Source organism: Mirounga leonina, unplaced genomic scaffold, assembly GCF_011800145.1.
Source record: "Mirounga leonina isolate KUSES-001 unplaced genomic scaffold, KU_Mleo_1.0 Mir_165, whole genome shotgun sequence".
Classification (NCBI taxonomy): domain Eukaryota; kingdom Metazoa; phylum Chordata; class Mammalia; order Carnivora; family Phocidae; genus Mirounga; species Mirounga leonina.
This window is the reverse complement of record NW_023270415.1, coordinates 60877168-60899538: the sequence shown is the minus strand read 5'-3', so window position 1 is coordinate 60899538 and position 22371 is coordinate 60877168.

The window sequence follows — 22371 nt, the reverse complement described above, 5'->3', positions numbered from 1 at the left end:
TTTTATTCTTAGAGAAGCTATTTGAGGGTTTATTATATACAACTTTATCTTATCACAGTCTATGTTCAAATAATATTACACCACTTTCTGTATAGTATAAGAAACAATAGTTTATTTCCATTTTCCCTCTCAAGATCTTTGTGCTATTGATATGCATTTTACTTCCATGGATGTGACATAGCCCACGATTCATTATTATTTTTTTATTTAAGCTGTCAATGATCTTTTAGAGAGATTTAAAAAATGAAAAAGAATGTTTTCTCTTTACCCATGTATTTATGTATCTGGTTTCCCTCATCTTTGTGTAGATCCAGACTTCCATCTGGTATCATTTTTCTTTCTTTAACATGTCTTATGTTGGAGGTCTACTGATAATGAATTCTTTCAGCTTTCGTACTGTCTCACAAAATTTTTACTTCACCTTCAGTTTTGAAGGATATTTTCACTGGGAATAGAGCTCTAAGTGAAAACTTTTTTCAGGTCTTTGAAGGTGTCGCCCCATGATTGTCAGGCTTACTTTCTTTCCAACAAGAACTCTGTGGTCATTTTTTTTTCTTTCTTTTTTTTTTTTTCTGTTTTGCATGTGTTGATTCTGTTTTTAAGGTTTTATCTTAATCACTGATTTTAGTCATTTTCTTATGATGTGTCTTGAAGTGGTTCTATTGTATTTGGGGTTTATTGGAATCCTTATATCTATAGGTTTATAGTTTTCATCAAATTTAGAAATATTTTGGCCATATTTTTTCAGGTATTTTTCCAATACCCCCACTTCATGGACTTCAATTATATGCATGTTGAAGTTGACCCACAGCTCACATTATTTTATTTTATTTTTTTTCAGTTTTCTCTCTTTCATTTTGGATTAAATTGCTATGTATTTATGAACATTTTCCTGCCTCATTTATCTGCTGTTAATCCTATTCTTCATTACAGACATTTTACTCTTCATCTTGAAAAGTTTAACATTCTTGTTCTTTATTCTACCTTCCTGAACATCTGCAATATTGGCATAATAGATGTTTTAATGCTGTTGTCTATTATTTTTAGCATCTGTTTTCATTAGCCTATTTTTATTGATTGGTTTTTTTTTTCCTTGTGATAGGTCATATTTTCATGCTTCTTTGCCTGCCTGGTAATTTTTTTTAAAGATTTGAAATTTTTTTTGTTGTTTGAGAGAGTGCAAGTGTGCACATGGGTGTGCGAGAGAGTGTGGGGTAGGGGCAGAGGGAGAGGGAGAGAATCCCAAGCAGACACCCCCACTGAGCGTGAGGTGAGACACAGGGCTCCATCTCATGATCCTGAGATCATGACCTGAGCCGAAACCAAGAGTCAGACCCTTAACCAACTGAGCCACCCAGGAGCCCCTGGTAATTTTTTATTATATGCCGGACATTGTCAATTTTACCTTGTTGGTTGCTGGATATTTTACACACATTTAAGTATTCTTGATCTTTGTTCTGGGGTATCCTTAAGTTACTTGGAAACAGATTGATTTTTTTTTCAAGGTTTGAATTTAAGGTGGGACTAGAGAAATCTTTAGTCAAAGACTAATTTTGTCCCAGGACTGAGGCAGTACTCTTTGGAGTACTCGATGTGATGCTCCCATGCATTATAAGGTTTTTCAACTCTGGCAGGTAGGAACACAAACTGTCCTCTGCTTTGTATGAGCCCCAGGGGCTCTTCCCTCTAATCCTTCCTGCTGATTCCTTGTCTGGCCTCAGGGAGTTTTCCTAACATGGGTGCACTGAGCAGTAATTAACTGAAGACTCCAAAGGAACCATCTTCAGATCCCCAGATCTCTCCATCCGTGAAGCAGTCTCATCTCTGGTTGTTGTCTCTGTGATTTTGAGCCACCATGGGCTTCCCATTTTCTCAACTCTGTCTTGTCACCTTAGGGAGACTTCTGGTAACAGTTTGGATTCCATTCCCTGCAAACCAACCTGAGGACTGTCTCCAGGCATTATGATAGGAAACCATAGGCTCATCTCTTTTGTTTCTCTTTTCTCACTGAACACTCTCGCGCACTGCCTGTTGTCCAGTGTGTGAAAACGGTTATTTCATGTATTTTTTCTTTGGTTTTTTTAAAGTATCAGAGTAAATCTTTCCCCTCATACTCCATCATGGCCAAAAATAGAAGTCCTTAAGTAGTTTATGGATATTCATGTTTTGAGGAACATAATAGCCTGCAAGTAGCTCTCTAGAGAATGTCCTATAGGGTACTATTGCATTTGACAATCCTATCTTGCTCTTGATACCTACTTGCAAATCGAGGTAAATACTCAGAAGCCAGCTTGTTCATGTCAATATTTACCCTCTCCAGGAGGTTCTATTCTATTTTAAATCTCAATACATGATACAATGGCTCGCATTTTTGTTCACCCTTTGCAGCATGAAGTCACACTTGCTCAGCTTGAATTGGACTGAGTGCTAGCCCTTTGCTTGGATCATTGCCTGGTTCGATTTGGCTATAAATAGAGCTAAAATACTGGTTTCACACCTGGTTATTTTGGCCATTATAATATAAGCAGATATAGTGTGCTATTGGCTAGGTATTCTGATGGCCACTATTCACTGTAAAATGTCAATATGGTCATGCTTTCTAGAGATGACCTTAGTAGGCATAATTGAATTTTTCTGGCATTGTGGAACTAGAACACATCTGCAAATCACAGGTTAATCTAGGCATAAGTACAGCTGGGCCAAAGAGTGCATCTCCAAATATCGAAAACAGACAACCCAAAACATAATGAGAACAAGAGCTGATATAGAAATCCTAGTTATTAATTCACTTATTTACCCAACATCTCCTTGAGTTAAATAGTAGATTATATAAGAAATCCATCATGATGCAAACACAAAGTAATATTTAGTACCTCATATCTTGAATTTCACAAAACAAGTACACGCAATTGTGACGGAAAATAGTTTTGAAATGTCAACCGATAGGAGTTTGGTTGTTTTTCTTGAAATGCATTGCCCCTTGACTCTTTAACAGGCCACAGTTAGAATTTTGCAGACTTGGTGTTTCAAAGTAGTGATTATCCACACGAAAGAGAGAAAAGGAAAGTTTTCTCAGCGTTTGAGTTTCAAAAGGATAGGTCTTGCAGATGATGGAAGAAAGGAAAACAGCAAATCTCCTCACGTCTGATACTAAAATATCCCCCAGAATTGAAGAAAGAGAGTTGGAGGGGGAATGTTTTGATACCTTTCTGGGCTCCTGACAGAGGCGACCTTTCATCCTGCCATATTCCATGCTCAATCTAGGAGGGAGAGGAGAGAATGGCAGTGGCCTCAGAAGGCCTGTTATAGAATCCTTATGCAAGAGGACCCATGCTCCCTTTTCTGTGAGACTCTGGACAGTCAATAAGAAATATCCAGCAGGTGCTTCCAGACAGACATGTCCAAGACCAATGCACCGTATGCCGCTTGACCTCAGCAAGATGCAGATGCTTCAGAACACTTCTTGCATGTCTGAGAACAGCTCCAAGCTTCCTTCAGTTGAGATCATCATAGGCTTCCAGAAGAAGGTCAGCCAAGAATGAATCAGACCCTGGATCCTTGCTGACATAGGCCAAGACATTTCAGCAGAGACCTGCAAAGATAGACAACCAGAAACAATGATGTCCACATCGTCTCTCCCAACCTCCTGCCCCCCGCCCCCCCATCATGCCCTGTGATAAATCTCCAAAACTTAGACACTGGAGGGGGAAGAAACCCTAAAATGACCAAGAGATTTTTTTCTGCTACTCAGCAGAATAGGGCATTTGTAATAAAAGTATTAAAAAATAGGTCTCATCATAACAAAGTTACTTTTCTTAAACACCTGAAAGTGTGTAAGGAGAAGTATAGCAGAAGTTTGTGTGATGCGTTTAAGCTTACTATTTTCTGGGCCTCTTCTCTAATATCAGCATTGTAAAAGATATTTATTCAGTAAGTTCTGGACAGATATGCAGTTAGAGCTCGGAGGAGGAACAGGAGATGATACAGCTGTTATAGATGTTCTGGGCTGGGCTGGGCTTGCTGATTCTGTAAATTGGCTGGCACATCCCTGCTCCCCGTCTTTTTTCTCCTTCTTGGACCAGCAGGCCAGCCAGGATGTTTTTCTGTGGTTAAGGTGGAAGTGGGAAGGGCAAGTGGAAATATGTAGGGTCTCTTTGAAAGCTTAGTCTCAGAATGGGCACACTGTCACATCTGCCCACATTTATTGGTCAAAGCAAGCCATGTGGTCAAGCCCAAAGTGAGGAGTGGGAAAGTACACTCTGCCCCAGATGTGGCAATGGTGTGGATTCAGGAAGGGGGAAAAATTGGGGCCATTCAACTGACTGCAGATGGGAATGAACAGTTTTTTAGTGCCTATGGGTAGACACTTGGCTAGGTGCTTTACATCTATGCACCTTTGTCTGTAAAAATGGCATTATACAAGTTGCATTATTTTACTTTGTTTTTAAGCATGTGAGGAAACGGGCTCAGGGAGGCCAAGTAGCTTGCCCATTCTGTATAGTTAATTTGAGACTGAAGTGAGATCACAGCCTATGTCTGTTGAAAACCAAAGCCTGTGGTTTGGAGCAACCATGCTATTGGCTAGGTCTCAGGTTTCTTGACGTTCATCCAGACCCCTTTTTCTTGAATGACCTTGACTCTAGAAGATTAGGTAACTCCGAGGTTTCTTCTTTTTCTTCTTTCATGCACAGTACTCCTCCTTTTCCTTTTTGACTTGCTAATTAATTCAATTACTTTTCCTTGATTCCTATTAGTAGGTAACACCATGATTGATACCATCTGGAAAACATTTATCTAAGTCCTGAGTGGAAAGTTTCACAGAGCAGGAGACGTAAAAGGAGACCCTCAGGAGGAGTGATGCCTGCGTAAGTGCTAAATTACCAGCCCTTGGATTATCTGCCAGGAGCTCTCCCTCCAGGTTTGGGAGCAGGACCTTTCCTGCTGCGGTGTCAGCTGTATTATTTAGCACATGTTCAGGGAAGGATGTGCCCTCTGAATAAAGTGGGGAGGGCAGAACCACTAGGCTTGCCTAAACTAGCTTTCCACAGAATCTGTTTTCCTCCAGTTGTCTGAAGTGCCTTTTCCCTGGACAATCATGCTTCATACTTTTAGAAGCCCTGATCCCAACAGCTGGAGGTAAACCCTGCCAGTGTAATGGAAGAAAACATGTTGATGCTTTTAATTGGTCCCTGAAGTGAAACCCAAGGAATGATTTATTGGTTGATGGATTTGAGGCTTTCAACTTAGCAGAGCTGGGATGGTAAAGATAAACACATTAGGAATTTGTGGCTAATTAGTAGAAAGTTAATTTTATTTCATTTGAGATATAATAATCAACTGAAAATCACTTTAATTTATTGCTGTTGAAGTTAATGATGCATCTACTTTTTTTTTAAATTTTATTATGTTATGTTAGTCACCATACAATACATCACTGGTTTTTGATGTGGTGATCCACGATCCATTGTTTTCATATAACACCCAGTGCTCCATGCAGTACGTGCCCTCCTTAATACCCATAACTGGGCTAACCAATCCCCCCATGCCCCTCCCCTCTAAAATCCTGTTTGTTTCTCAGAGTCCATAGTCTCTCATGGTTCATCTCTCCCTCCAATTCCCCCCCCCATTTTTCCCTTCCTTCTCCTAATGTCCTCCATGCTATTCCTTATGTTCCACGAATAAGTGATGCATCTACTTATATATAAGCATGAGCACCTGTATCTTGGACCATGCTATGGCTTTTCACCAGTCCTGAATCCTCTGAGGGTCCTGAGCCCTTGGCCTGAAATAAGCAAAGCTTCTATTCCCAGCCATCCAACTCCATTGCTCAAGTGGGAAACATCTGGGGAGACTGAGGATTTCTTCAAGTGCCGAGAGCCTGGCCATGAAAGACACATGAGAACTTCAAATACTACACACCTGTGGTATTAGTCAACTGTTGTTGCAATAATACTGCATAAAAATCAATTCCCAAATCTCAATGGCTTAGAACAACCAACATAGCACGTACTCATAAATATTTCTTACTTGTGAATATGTAAATCAACTTCTTGCTCATAGGACTGTAGGTCAACTAGGCTCAGCTCTGCTTCAGGTTCAAGATCAGATTCATGTCAGTTTCTGTACCTTTCCTTCCAGAACCCAGGACCAAGGGGCTGCAGCTACCTGGGTATGTCATTCCCATGGCAAATTGCAGGAACACTGCAGGGCTAGAAGAAACTTGCTGTTTTTTTTTTTTTTTTTTAATTTATTTATTTGACACAGAGAGAGAGAGAGAGAGGGAACACAAGCAGGGGGAGTGGGAGAGGGAGAAGCAGGCTTCCTGCTGAGCAGGGAGCCCGATGCGGGGCTCGATCCCAGGATCCTGGGATCATGACCTGAGCCGAAGGCAGACGCTTAATGACTGAGCCACCCAGGTGCCCTGAAACTTGCTGTTTTTTAAAGGCTCATTTTGGAATAAGCACATCACCTTTGCCTATATTCCTTTAGCCAAAACCGATGACACAGCTTTATGTCGGTGGTCCAGGGTTATATGCTCTACCCCCAGGGAGGGGGGAGTGAATATTTGCTGAAAAAGAATCCTATAAAACATACTTTTACTTTCATTTTTATAGACTCTGACCTTTGTTTTTCTCCTTTATACAATTTAGGGCAATTGAGAGTGCAGTAGTAGAGGTACATAGGCGTTTGAAGTAACTCATGAAGAAATAAGTAGAGTGAGGAACGTGTAAACATCTTGCAAATTGTGAAATCATGCAATATTGCAGATAGGAAATGATTTATTAGGAACCCATTAGGAGTATCAACTATGGAATGTGAAATGCTGAGAGTGAATGATTCCTGGGAGTGATTCTGACTCCAAAGCCTACTAGTCTACACTGTATCAGGAATTGAAAATATAGTTTTTGATTATAAGCATCCTAGTGGTCAGGGCCATATGGTTATCTCCTTAGACAGGGGTTTGCTCACCCACCAACAACTATTTATTGGGATTTACTCGGTGCAGAGCATTTTTTTGGTAGTATTCAGGGTGGGTGCAGGGTTGTAGGGTTGGTTGAAAGATGGCTGAGGAGGGATATAAAGATGAATAAAATGTAATTTCTGTTCTCTGGAAGCTTGAATCTAGTAGTAGAAATAAGATGTGTTCATGAAGAACTATGACTTTTTCCTCCCTCCCTTCCTCTCTTTCTGTTTCCTTCCTTCCTTCCATCCTTTTACACAATGGTGGGGCACAGTATTATCATTAGGAGTTATATACCCTGGGGCCAGATTTCAAGGGTCAAATCATTACTAAGTTAATATTCCAAGGTAAGTCATTTAACCTATATGTGCCTCAGTTTTCTTATCTGTAACATGGAGAAAATCATTATAGCAGAAGCACTTGTTTAACCACATTCCCCCCTTGGGGGGGATGCTTAATGTCAGATCCCTATAAATCCCTGCCTAGGAACACGTGTTTTTTTTTTTGTTTGTTTGTTTTTTTTTTTTTCTGGTCATGGGAGTATGCTCAGCCCACCCAGAGGGTTCCTGGAAGGAGCTCCCACTCAATGGTAGATGTGGGCTGGCGATAAATACTTCATCTTCCTCACATCTCTTTTTGGGATGACTTCGAGGCTTATTCTGCCCATATCCCATTGTTTCCCAGTGAGATGAAACTCCAGTTATATATTATGATTTCTGACTTAACAACCCATATTTAATGTCTTCTTTCCTCTCTACCTTACTTTCATTTCCCTATCCTGTTTCCTGGGATCACTACTAAAATAGACTACTTGCACATAAGTCCTTGTTTGACGGACTGCTTCTGGAAAAATCTAAACCAAGACAATATATATATATTTTTTTTAGTGTTCTGGACTTTTTTATTTCATAAACTCAGTACCCTTTGTGCTGATGAGGTTCCATATGGTTAAAACTACATGAGGAAATCTGCTTGCCCATTTACATTTTTTTATTAACATATAATGTATTATTTGTTTCAGGAGTAGAGGTCTATGATTCATCAGTCTTACACAATTCACGGCGCTCACCATAGCACATACCCTCCCCAGTGTCCATCACCCAGCCACCCCATCCCTCCCACCCCCCACCACTCCAGCAACCCTCAGTTTGTTTCCTGAGATTAAGAGTCTCTTACAGTTTGTCTCCCTCTCTAGTTTCATCCCATTTCATTTTTAACTCTCTTTCCCCATGGTCCTCTGCCTTGTTTCTCAAATTTCACATATCAGCGAGATCATATGGTAATTGTCTTTCTCTGATTGACTTATTTCACTTAGCATAATACCCTCTAGTTCCATCCATGTCGTTGCAAATGGCAAGATTTCATATTTGATGGCTGCATAATATTCCATTGTATATATATTCCACATCTTCTTTATCCGTTCATCTGTTGATGGACATCTAGGCTCTTTCCATAGTTTGGCTGTTGTGAACATTACTGCTATAAACATTGGGGTGCACGTGCCCCTTCGGATCACTACATTTGTATCTTTGGGGTAAATATCCAATAGTGCAATTGCTGGGTCGTAGGGTAGCTCTATTTTCAACTTTTTGAGGAACCTCCATACTGTTTTCCAGAGTGGCTGCACCAGCTTGCATTCCCACCAACAGTGTAGGAGGGTTCCCCATTCTCTGAATCCTCGCCAACATCTGTCGTTTCCTGACTTGTTCATTTTAGCCATTCTGACTGCTGTTAGGTGGTATCTCATTGAGATTTTGTTTGTGTTTCTCTGATGCCGAGTGATGTTGAGCACTTTTTCATGTGTCTGTTGGCCATTGGATGTCTTCTTTGCAGAAATGTCTGTTCATATCTTCTGCCCATTTCTTGATTGGATTATTTGTTTTTTGGGTGTCGAGTTTGATAAGTTCTTTATAGATTTTGGATACTAGCCCTTTATCTGATATGTCATTTGCAAATATCTTCTTCCATTCTGTCGGTTGTCTTTTGGTTTTGTTGACTGTTTCCTTTGCTGTGCAAAAGCTTTATTTATTTATTTATTTGACACAGAGAGAGAGCAAGAGAGAGATCACAAGTAGGCAAAGTGGCAGGCAGAGGGAGAGGAGAAGCAGGCTCCCTGCTGAGCAGGGAGCCCAATGTGGGGCTCGATCCCAGGACCGAGTCGAAGGCAGGTGCTTAACGACTGAGCCACCCAGGCGCCCCTGTGCAAAGCTTTTTATCTTGATGAAGTCCCAACAGTTCATTTTCGCCCTTGCTTCCCTTGCCTTTGGCGATGTTTCTAGGAAGAAGTTGCTGTGGCTGAGATCAGAAGAGGTTGCTGCCTGTGTTCTCCTCTAGGATTTTGATGGACTCCTGTCTCACATTTAGGTCTTTTCATCCATTTTGAGTCTATTTTTGTGTGTGCCATAAGGAAATGGTCCAGTTTCATTCTTCTGCTTGTGGCTGTCCAATTTTCCCAACACCATTGGTTGAAGGGACTATCTTTTTTCCATTGGACATTCTTTCCTGCTTTGTCACAGATTAGTTGACCAGGGAGTTGAGGGTCCATTTCTGGGCTCTCTATTCTGTTCCATTGATCTATGTGTCTGTTTTTGTGCCAGTACCATACTGTCTTGATATTATAGCTCAGTAATAGAGTTTGAAGTCCGGAATTGTGATGCCATCAGCTTTGTTTTTTCTTTTTCAACATTCCTCTGGCTGTTCAGGGTCTTTTCTGGTTCCATACAAATTTTAGGATTATTTGTTCCATTTCCATGAAAAGAGTTGATGGTATTTTGATAGGGATTGCTTTAAATGTGTAGATTGCTCTAGGTAGCATAGACATTTTCAAAATGTTTGTTCTTCCAATCCATGAGCATGGAACATTTTTCCATTTCTTTGTGTCTTCCTCAATTTCTTTCATGAGTATTCTATAGTTTTCTGAGTACAGATTCTTTGTCTCTTTGGTTAGATTTATTCCTTGGTATCTTATGGTTTTTAGTGCAATTGTAAATGGGATTGACTCCTTAATTGCCCTTTCTTCTGTCTTGTTGTTGGTGTATAGAAATGCCACTGATTTCTGTCCATTGATTTTATATCCTGACACTTTACTGAATTCCTGTATGAGTTCTAGCAGTTTTGGGGTGGAGTCTTTTGGGTTTTCCACATAAAGTATCATATCATCTGTAGAGTGAGAGTTTGACTTCTTTGCCGATTCAGATGCCTTTTATTTCTTTTTGTTGTCTGATTGCTGAGGCTAGGACTTCCAGTACTGTGTTGAATAGCAGTGGTGATAGTGGACATCCCTGCCGTGTTCCTTCAAGACAATAATTGTACCTACACTTTATGGCTGTTATGAGGATTAAATATGTTAACATATATCTGACACTCTTACATCAGTGTCTGGAACTTAGTAAGCACTATGTAGGTGTTAGTTATTATCCCAATAAAATGAAAGTTCTGTGAGGGCAAGATATTCCTTAAGGGGTACAGTTTTCAACTAAAATTTGTAAACATACAAAGAAATGGGGAAGTGTGGCCCATTCTTAGGAAAAAGATAGTCTGCATGAACTGACTCTGACAGGACCCTGGTTGGATTTATTGAAGATTAAATCACCTGTTCTAAATATGTTCAAATAATTAAAAGAAAACATAATCAAAGCATTGGAGAAAAATATAGTCTTGGTGACTGAATAGGTAGGAAATTTCAACAGAGAAATAAAACCTATAAGGAGAACCAAATGGAAATTCGAGATATGAAAAGTAAATTGAATAAAATGAAAAATTCACTAGCTGGGCTTATGAATGGTTTGGAAAGAGCAGAAGAAGAGTGAGTGAATTTGAAGATCATTCAAGAGAAATCATCCTATCTAAAGAACTGAGAGAGAAAAAAAATTAAGGAAAAATAACAGCTTCAGAAACCTGCGGGACCACATCAAGTGTTCTAATATACATATAATTGGATTCCAGCAAAAGTGTAGAGAAAGGGGCAGGGAAATATTTAAAGAACTAATGACTCTAAAGTTCCCCAGGGTTTTCCAAGTTTGCATATTCATAAGCTCACCAAAACACAAGCAGTAAAAATACAAAGAAAATCATACCAAATTACCTCATAGTCAAACTTCTTTTTTTTTAAAGATTTTATTTATTTATTTGAGAGAGAGAATGAGAGACAGAGAGCACGAGAGGGAAGAGGGTCAGAGGGAGAAGCAGACCCCCTGCTGAGCAGGGATCCTGATGCGGGACTCGATCCCGGGACTCCAGGATCACGACCTGAGCCGAAGGCAGTCGCTTAACCAACTGAGCCACCCAGGCGCCCCCATAGTCAAACTTCTAAGAGCAAAAGATAAAGAGACTATTTGATAGTAGCAAGGGAAAATTATAGTTACCTGCAGAGGAACAATGTGATTAGCAGATGACTTCTCATCAGAAACGAAGGAGGCCAGAAGACGCCAGAATAACATATTCGGTGTTGAGAGACCAAAACTTTTAATCAAGAATTCTATATACCAAAATATCCTTCAAAAATGAGAGAAATAGATATTTTCATATACAAAAAAGTGGGAATATTCACTGACATAAAATCTGCCCTAAAAGAAATGCTAAAGGAAATTCTTTAAGGGGAAGAAAAATGACACCAAATGGTAATGCAGATTTATATGGAGGAAAGAAGAGCACCCAAAATGGTAAAGATGGGTGTGAAATGCGAGAATATATACATATACACATATTTTCTCATAATTCCATTAAAAGATAAATGAGTGAAGCAAAAATGACTATTGCAGAGACTATAATATCTATTAGTAAAAAGTATAGCACAAAGAATGGTGGGGGTAAATAAATTTTTTTTTGCAAGTTGCTTGTATTTTATTGAGGTAATTCACTATGCGTTGAAGGGAAAAGAAGAAACTTCAAGAAAGTAAATAGAAACTGACTTATCAGTGTCTATAGGATACATCTACAGTAAGCAATAAGAGGAAAAATCATAGCATTAAATACCAAAATCAGTAAAAAAGAAAAATACATGAAGCACCCAACTAAAAAAGCAGAAAAGGAACAATTAAACAAAGTAGAGGAAAGAAATTTTAAAAGATAAAAGCAGAAATTTATAACAAATTAGAAACAATATGGCAGATTTAATAATAAGACACAAAGAGAATTGTTTAGAAAATCAAGAGATAGACAATCCACTTGCATTTGCTAATCTTTTTTTTTTTTTAATTCTTTTCATGGGCACACGTGAGCAACTTTTGTTTTATTTATTTATTTTTAAGTTATCTCTATGCCCAGTGTGGGGCTCTAATTCATGACGCCGAGATCAAGAGTCACATGACTCCACCGACTGAGCCAGCTAGGGGCCCCAGCATTTGCTAATCTAATTGAAGAGGGGGTTAGAAGGAGGCTATCCATTAGTGTCACACTCCTGATCTTTCTATCCCATGGAGAGAAGTGACTAACCTGATTGGTGACTTTGGAGAGAGAGAAGAACTCATTGGACACCACTGGAGTTGGCTAAGCACTAATCATTACTGTGAAATTCAATAATCCAAGGGAGAGAATTCAACAATTACCTTGCCTTTCTATATGGTCTGTATTTCAGAAGTTATCACCTAGCTTTCATGGATAAAGGAGAATTCTATCAAGAATAATTTCTACAAATAAATAGGAAATAAAGGGATAAAATTATTAAGTGCTCATTTTACAAGCCCAATGAAGTAACTGATTCAGACAGTGGTAATCAATCATTTCACAAGTGCATTCAAATGGTGCTCCCCTGGGCCGCACCATGAGCATCACCTGGGAATGTGTGAGAAGTGGAAAGCTTTGGTCCCCAGCCCAAACCTACTAAATCAGAAACCCAGCAAATGTGTTAGAACAAACTTTCCAGGTGATCTTGATGGATGTTAAAGGTTGAGAACTGCTTTGTGCCACAATGGCTCATGTTACTTAATTCTTCAGAGGAAATCAAAGAGGATTAGGGCTGCTTCGAGGATGGCCAAGTTTCCCATTCAAACCCTTGATTTTATTGATATTTTATTTTGGCCAGGGTGGAGATTCTGGGGTGACAGAAAAGTCTTTGTATTTTGGAGGCTCAATAATGCTATTATGTTTCATCTTCCATTAGCTCTGACCCTTCAGGTAAGATTATGTCTCAAACACAAGTGCAGAAAGGTCAGAAAGACCTTTTCAATCCACATTTACTGTTTGGACTATTAAATAGTAATTTTTATTTCTGAATCTTCCCTAAGGAACTGGGGCAAATTGAGTTAATCAAATTTTCTAGACTGCTCTGATACCCCTCCAACCATACAGACGTGGCTCCTGTCATTTTGAATTTCTGAGCTTTTATTTTTATCAAGAAGGTTGGATAATATATTCATATGCTTCAAAGCAGCTTGCAGTCCTCTTGGCAAAATGACCTGTATGTGATAGAAATGTTGCACCAACAGTTCCTGCATTACTGTGAGGTTTCTATTTGGCTGTTACAGTGTATACAGGTATTCTTAATTTGTACACACTCCTGGAGGGCTGAGTCTGAATTCTGCGGTGTTTTCTTTGTAGCAAGACAAATACTGCATGACATCGGGTACTAAATTAGTGCATTTTGACGATCAGGGTGCTGTGAAGAAAATACTATTTCTCTCTCTCTTTTTTAAAGATTTTATTTATTTATTTGACAGAGAGAGACACAGCGAAAGAGGGAACACAGGCAGGGGGAGTGGGAGAGGGAGAAGCAGGCTTCCTGCTGAGCAGGGAGCCCGATGCGGGGCTCGATCCCAGGACCCAGAGATCATGACCTGAGCTGAAGGTAGACGCTCAACGACTGAGCCACCCAGTCGCCCCAATACTATTTCTCTTTTGACATACTTTTTGAGGTATGTGTTTCCCTTGTAGTCCTCTCTGTTCAAGGTCTGGAGGTAGTAAAGCCTTCAAAATACCCGCAACCTGAATTTCTCTGTCCCCATAAAGTAAGTCAAATTATATAATAGCATTTCTTCTCATCCCTCTCCAAGTGCATGGCAAGAATTTCTGCCCACTACCCCAGTATTTCTCCCAAGTAGTTCTGAGAGTCCCCGGCTGGTGTGTAACCTGGGAGTGGTACACCTTGCCGCCTTGTGTGCCCTGTGGTCCTGTCGCTGGTTTGCCTCCCAAGTCCTACTCCAGCTTCCTGCGGTCATGCCTTCCGGGAGGGTCCACCCAAAGCAGCAGCTAAGCGAATGGGGCCTATTCGGGATAATGATGAAGAGGTCAGAACAGTCGCCACTAATCTTTGCTGCCAGCATTCCCCATTGGTGCGCAGCGCCCCCAGCGTTTGATACTTGCACTATTTCATGCTTATCTTGCTGAATTAGCTTTTTGTGTGTGCGTGTGTGTTTGAGGATTACGTGTCCATTATGTTGTAGGATGTGTGTGCTCTTCTGCTGGCAGTATTTTTTTATTGAAGTGTAGCGGACACACAATGTTATGTTAGTTTCAGGTGTATAACACAGCGATGTAACAACTCTGTGCGCTCACAAGTGTCCTTACCATCTGTCAGCATACAAGGCTTTGACAGTACCATTGACTATATTCCCTACACCACGCCTTAGCTTTTAATGGTTTTTCCTGGACCTCTCTTGTGGCCCACTTGCTTGTAGAAGTTGGCATGGGACGAGGCTGGGAAACGATCAGAGTGACAAATTCAAGACTCATGATCTTACCTCCCTTCTATTCTGGCCAGTTGCCTTAGATCCAAACTCACGTGCTTGAATATCCTGTTTTAGGGCGGACTTCTCAGACCCACTTCTTGCCCAAATGTGTCTGAATGCTAGGGTAAACTTAGCAGGAGGGTAACCTAGTTTTACCCCTGTTTTAGATAAGATTGGAGGTTAATATGATAAATTAAAAAATATTGGGTCTGACTCCATGGAAGCCATCTGAGAAAAAGAAAAAAGCACTCCAAATGCAAGAAAGGGGAAGAGCAGTGAAGTTCTCTGATCTCTAGAAACACGTCTTCATTTACTTGTGCCTTCAATAAGTATTCATTAAATGCTTACATGTTCTAGACCAGGAATTACAAACAGATTCCATCTTGTGTGCCAACTCTGATCAGTTGTGGTTACTGTCTGTAGCAGTCTGAGTCTACATGTGGACTCAGTAGGAAAGTGCCATGAGCGATTAGTGATGTCAGCTGGGGAGGAAGGCATTGGTAGGCATGGCAGCAAACACACCAGGTATTTGCTCTCCCTTTCCCAGCCTCTGGCGATACAACAATAAATAAGAGACATGCATGTTTTTAAGTAGCTAAAATGTCCTGGCAACAAGAATTCACAGGATTTAGGGTTTTGGGTTTTTATTTGTTTGTTTGTTTGTTTGTTTTGGCTTTCATTCCCTTTCCCAGAGATATCCTCAGTCATTCAAGCCAGCTGTGCCCATCTTGGCATGTACTTGTGTTTGTCTCCTGCTGATTTCCATGTTTTCATCTGGATCTACAGCATCTGCAGGCTGTCACGCACACAGCCTCACTTCTTGTGGTTAATGCACAAGAGTAGTTCATCTCCTGCCCAAAGGAATTGGAAATGACATTACAAAGAAAAATTGCCCCCCCCAACTCAAAAGTCGGCCCTGGAACAATCTCAAAAAGTTCAGCTCCCTACAGTATGATACAATTTGACATCCTAATTAAAGTAACCACCACGGAGGAGGGTCAAAGAGGGAATGAAAGGAAGAGATTCACATTTCAAGTAGCAGAGGAAAACCCTTTAGTTGACTTGGCATGCAGATGAAAGAGACCTCAGCTCCTGAAGCTAATTACCTACAGCATTAATTCAGGATGTGAGAGACAAACGATGCACCTTTGTGAACGTGCCCCAAGATAGTCCGTTGAAGCTGATTAGTAAAAGCAGAGCTGGTGGGGAGGTCTGGGTTGCTCATGCAGGGAGCTGTGATTTCACCATGTATTGTCTGGTTTCCCAAAGAAATGGCCAGCATGTGAGTTCTATAAAAATTGATTAATCATTTGAAGCCAGATGCATCCTTTATTGAACCTGGCTCTTCCTTATTAAATATAGTGATTATAACCAGAAAGAAGGAAATAGTACTTAGAATGATCCATCATTATTCCTATATACTGCTAATGAAGGAAAAATACCTTTTTATTCAATAGGTATTGAGATAATCAAATATAAAACCAAAGTGTCTCTTCCATTTCCCGATACAATTAATGATGGTGAATGCAATATTCATTTAAAAGCAAGGCTCTCCTTCACCTCACAATCAAAATAATTAAAGCATCAAGGTTGCTTTTCTTTTGTCTTTTAATAAGGAAGAATAAAATTCATCCCAGTTCTACAGATGGCAAAGTTCCATATCATGCTTGGTCTGTGTTATAAGGGGAAAAAAGAGCGTTTGCTAATGAATATGTGTTATGTCATCCACTGTTTCTTCGGTGGAAACTTACTGTTTTATTTTTCTAACTTCCCTTTCCTTTATTCCTGGCATAGCACCCACCCTGCTTTCTTTGCCCCATTCCAATTCTGATTTTTAGTAGGAATGCTCATATTCAGACATGATCCTTCTCCCCACCCCTCCCCGCTGTAGTTCAAGGAGTGGTACCAGACCCAGGAAGGGTCAGAGTTCCTTCCCTGATAGTTGAAAACATGGAAACAGAGAGAGACACAAGCTATCTTTTCTTACTGGATGAAGTTCTTGCCAGGCATGTCTCAAGCAGGGGTAGCTAATATACAGAGAGGAATAAGAAAGCTGGAAATGAAAGACTGGGAAGGAAGTCCTGACTGAATCCTGTGTTCTGCAGAAGGCCAGCAGTGTCTGTTCCTGGGGCCCAAATTCTCAATTCTTGCATGAAATGCTCCAGCACCTTCCTATTAATTCCTCATTTTGATTAAGCTAATTCAATTTGAATTTTGAAAACAAAGGGCCCTAACTATTGAACTGCCAACTAGGCATGCTAACCATTCACCTGGCATCTGTGATGCTGAGCAGTGGGGTCTGTTTCATCTAGCCAGAGGGTGGACATTGGCTATTAGGAAGATCCTAAGGAATGGCGGCGATTTGGGAATGTTCTGAGGGATAGTTGGGAATGTGTGGGAGGCTAGATCCCATTTGCTCCAAGCAAAGCATGACAATTAACATTCAAATGACCAAGGCCCAGGCCCAGCTGTTTCAGGATTAAGAGGGAGCCCCTAGCACAGGATTTGCACAGCCGAGAAATGAGATTATTAATCTCTTGCCTTCTGTCCCTTCTCAATCACTTGCTCTTCATGCCTGCCTCTAAATTTGGCATCACTTATCAGCTTTGACATCCCAATCCCTGCTCAGCATCCCCTTTGGCCAAACCTTACCTTTCCCTGACTTTGAGCTTCTTGGGTAAACTCCCCCAGTTTTCATGCCCATGACATTCATCCATAGCCAACTGACCTTTGTGCTAAAACTGCACTGATCAATATAGTGGCTGCTAGCTACATGTGTCTATTTACATTTATATTTTTATTAATTAAAATTTTTTAAGTTTAAAAATAGAGCTACTCAGCCAGATTTCAAGTACTCAATAGCCACTGTACTGGACATTTTTCAGCATGGCAGAAAACTCTGTTAGACAGCCCCATTCTATCAGGTAGTTCTTGATTGACCAGACCACCCTTGTTTGCCCTTTCGGCAGCTACTGAGTGAAGATGCAGGATAGAATAATGAAGTATAGCAGTCAGAAGATTCCTTATCTCTCCCAGGAATAGCAGCTATTTTATAAATCCTCCGTGCCTCCCCTGCCTGCCCTTGGCCGACATCACCGGTGAATCACAGCACCATTTCCCATGGAAACAAGATGGCTATTGCGCCTTCCTGAGCACTGTACTCCTGGAAGCTTCTAACAGAAGTGATCAGGGTGGGTATCTAGTCCCCTCCTTTAGCTAAAGAGGAAATCAAGGTGCAGTGAAGCAAATGAGTAATAGAGTCTACGCTAGAATTTAGGCCTTCTGGTTCAAAGCACCAGGGTAGCATGTCGGTAGGCCAGGAAGTTCTAGAATTAAACTGCTGGGGTTCAAATCTCAGTTCTCTCTTTTAATTTCGGTGTGGTCTTGAGCTTACTGTTTTCGAGCGCCCGTTCCCTCACTTATGAGCTGGGAATTTTTGCGATAATACTTTGTTGGAAACATTGCTGTGGGGAGTGAAAGTGGTAATTAGCATAAGGTGCCTGGCGTACAGTAAGTACCGAATGAACGATAGCTGTTATCATTACTGTGTGACGCTCAGGGCCCTGTTTCTTATTCTGGGTGTATAGAAGAGGAAGCAGAAAACCCAAGAGACTATAGCACACATCAAGGTCATACAGCGGAGTAGAGGTTTTCACCCACACATTTCCGTATACCAAGTCCAGCGCTCTGTCCATTATATTGTGTTCTCGAAGCACTTCCTTCTTCCTTAGATACTCTAACATCCCTTTCACTCTTCCAGTGCAGGGTACTAAAAAATTCATGTACGTGTGTACTTACACAGCCCTTTGACCAGCTGACAGGGAGCCTGACAGATAAATTGATTGTGAACCTGTCTCATTGGGACCTTCTTGTCTGAGCAAGCTTCCACAGTTTGTCCCTCTGCTGGTTAGAAATGACCCCGAGGTCTATATCACAGCCGGCTTTCTCCACAGGTTCCCAGGCCCATGAAAGGAACAATTTACTAGGTAATACTAATGAAACTGCTGCTATTTGATAGTTTGGCCTGTAAAGACCTGCATTTTCTAAACCTAATAATAATTTTCAATTTACAAAGAAGGAAAACGGGCTCAGAGAACGTCAGTAATTTGCCCAAACAGCTAAGAGGTGGTGAGATTGGGATTCAAACCTAAATTGCCGGATTTGTTAACCCCAGTTAGCCACTCCTGTGACCCCGGCGGGGCTGGGCACCAAGCCTTCGCGGGTCACGGGGGAGGGGTGAAGTGGCTAGTCTCAGCAGAGAAGTATCCCCAGCTCTTTGCAAGCCCCCTCCTCCCTTTGCTGCAAAAGCAATTCAGACGTCATACCTGACAGTTGAGAAGGTCATTTTTAATAAAATCATATTTTAAGCCACTTGTGAATTACCTGCTATTGTAACAGAGGAGTCTAAAGCTTTCCCATCTTTGGACTTTGTTATTTCGGCAGCATTTTGGTTCCTTCTGTATTTTTCTGAAAACCTTAACCCAATCTCTACATTCTCACCACCATGTCCTTCTGTCTTTGCTGCTTAGTGGCAAGCAGTACAGGAGTAAGGCTATTTAAAGACTCCCCCCACCCCAAGATGAATGGTCAATTTATCTTTCTTTAAAAAGAAAACTTTCTCCAAGAGGGTGTTCTGTGAGTATGAGTGTTTTTAAACCTGAACATCATCAATCATATATATATATATATATATATATATATATATATATATATATTTGTCCAGGAAGGTAGATAACTTGTCCACAATTCGTATATCCTACCTTAGTTGAATGACAAGGAAGGAAGCCTTTAGCTTTGCTCTGTCGGCATGGTTTCTACAGGAAACCAGCTTGCTTTAACACAGACTGTGGAAGAGACTGGAGTCATCATGTAAAAGGAATACGTGGGATTTGTCAACGTGAGTCAGCTGGTTGCCAGTTCCAGCCGAAGGTCACATTTCAGTATTGGAAGCTGGGATATACATAAAATCGGGACATTTAGAAAGAAGAAAGCAATCTGCAAATAAGGTGCAGGATCTCTCACTGTGTATCTTTGCTCCATCACTTGCTCTACGTGTTGGTTATTTTGTTGAAGCCCAATCTAAGTTACATATACAAATCTATTTTCTGCCTGAGAAATTCTGCTTTTCTCAAGCTGGTGGTGAACACTGCTGTTGCTTTCTGGGGGGCTAGGGCAGTCACTGCTCTTCTGTCCTCAGAATCGGCTCAGGACCAGTATGTTCAGGCATTCCGTCCATGTGGATGAGATCTGTACCTTCACGTGTTGATGTGTTCCTGTGCAGCTGGGTCTGTCCCCATTCACCGCCCCAGAGCCAACAGAGACCATTAATTTTCTAATGAATTACTTTAGGGACACCATAACACACACACACCAGTAAGAACCAGCTTCCCTCAGGAACATGGACACCAGGAGCATATTTATACATTGTCAGTCCTGGTTCCTGAGATGTTGTCCTTGTTAAATTCCAGGAGTGTCATCTTTGGCTATTTTGTCATTTAGGTGCGGAGAGTAGCAGGGACATTCTTGGCTTTTTCTTTCCATTTTCATATTCTCTAGTTCCCTGTTGGATAAAAAGGATTCCTAGGCAATGTTTGTGACACATTTGGAATCCTTTGGGAAAAGTGAAAAAAAAATTCAATCCATGATAAACTAAAATCATTTCTTATTTCCCAGTGAAATAAAAGCTAGCTTCAAATGTGATTTTCAGTTTGACTAACTTACGGTGTGACACAAGCCTTCCACCTTGTATTCTGTGGAACACAGGTCAAGGTGATCTCTTCTCCAAAGATCACATACGGACAAAGGGACAGAAATAACATTATGGTTCATGATTTGGATTCTGATGATACTTGGGCACTATTTTTAGGTTTGGCTTTCTGGTTTGGTTCTGCCTCTGCTGGGTTTTCAACACAGGAAATCCACTTCTGCTGAACACATTTTGGAAAGTGCAAGGAAACCAGTAGATGGCAGAAGTGCACTGCCTAAAATCAGAATGGCCCTTAAGCAGCACTCCTTAGCCTCGCTCTGGCTACCGGCCCTGAGGGGGCAGGGAAGAGGTGCACTGCTTATTGACTGATCCACTGACCCCTGTCTCCTCCTCTACTCCTCCAGCTCTAATTGCAGTCCTGGGAGCTGTCCTCCTAGAGCTTCTCCAGCACTCTGCCAAGAGGGTGGACTCCAGTGAGCCCATCTGCAAGATGGCCGTGCAGCTTTAGCTTAGGGTAGCCTGGAAGTCTTTTTAACTTTCCCAGCACTGTGGTCCTGGCAGCCATTTGAAGAAGGTCCTACATATGCCTGGGACGAGGATTCTTAGCTTCTGTTGGGAATAAGGCACTAGGTAAACAGGCTACTTTTAAAAAATAACCTCTGTTCTCCGCCATACATGTTGCTCATTCATTTTCTCTTTCCTTAAATGTGTATTTAATTCCTACCTTGAGGTAGGCATAAGGGTACAACCATAAATCAGACATATTCAGGCAGTGCAAGAAACCTACAGCTCGGTTATGAGGGACATATGGGTCATGAACAGGCATTAAGACAGGTAATAGTTGCTTCAGTAACTTACATATGAGCATGATGGATGAGCTTTCTAGTGGGAGTGAAGTCACAACGGCAATTCGGAGTGAGCCAGGCAGAATCAGGAGAGGAAAATTCCAGGCTAGAGTCTAAACTAGAAATAAGAAGAATCTAACCAAACTCAGCTGGGAGAGAGTGCTTCACCTGGTAACTTGAGAAGTTGATTGAAATCCAGGGTGGAATGTGATGATGGAAGAGCAGGGAAGGTGGGTCTTGCACACCATAACAAGTGGTTTGCTTTAGCTTGAATTCAGTTTATCACTGAGAAGCCGTGAAAGGTTATAGAAAAGACAGTGTCCTGATTATGTCTGCTCTTCAGATGGGCCATGCTGGTGGCATTTACAGAATGGATTGGAGGGAGGCAGAGAGGGAGAAGTGAGGATGATCATTCCTGATGGTCACAACGAGGCCGTGGCAAGGGGATAGAGAGAAGTGAGGGGATGGTTAATGAGTTATTAGGAGGGTAGAAAAGATATTTGGGACTTCCTCTCTGCATGGGTGAGAGAGCAGGAGACTCAAGAAAAACCCTTTAGCCTTGATCTGGGGTAACTTCAGAGACTTTGTTGCCATTAACCAAGTGTAGTACTGGACAGAAAGGCAACACTGACCCCCAGTGATGTGCAAAGAACTTTGTCAGAACCTAAAGAGCATGAAACTATAATTAATTCATATTCATTTATCAATTCATTCATTTAAACAACATTCATGGGTCATCTAGTTTACATAAGGCGGTATGCTGGGTCTTGTGTACAATGCCAGTATGAACAAAAATGATGTTTTCCAATCTTCAGGGTGCTTAGAGAACATTTGTTTCTTCTTAATATTTTTTCCTGTTGTGTTTACTGCTTCAGTAAATATATTCAAATGTATAATTTGGATTATATTTGGATTGGATTGGATTATACATATTATATTATTTTTTTAAATTATTTTTATGTAAGCCTCCTCACTTCATCCAGAATAAAAGCTGCTTGGGGGCGAGTCAGCAACCAAAACACTGATGGTTTCACAAAAAAAGCATTTGAAAATTCTTGGCAAATGAAATAAGATATAATTCCCAAAGCTATTTTTGACACAGTGTTTGGAACTCTCCTGCCATTAGTATTATCATGAGAATTGGAGAAAAGAAAGAAAGAAAGAAAGAAAGAAAGAAAGAAAGAAAGAAAGAAA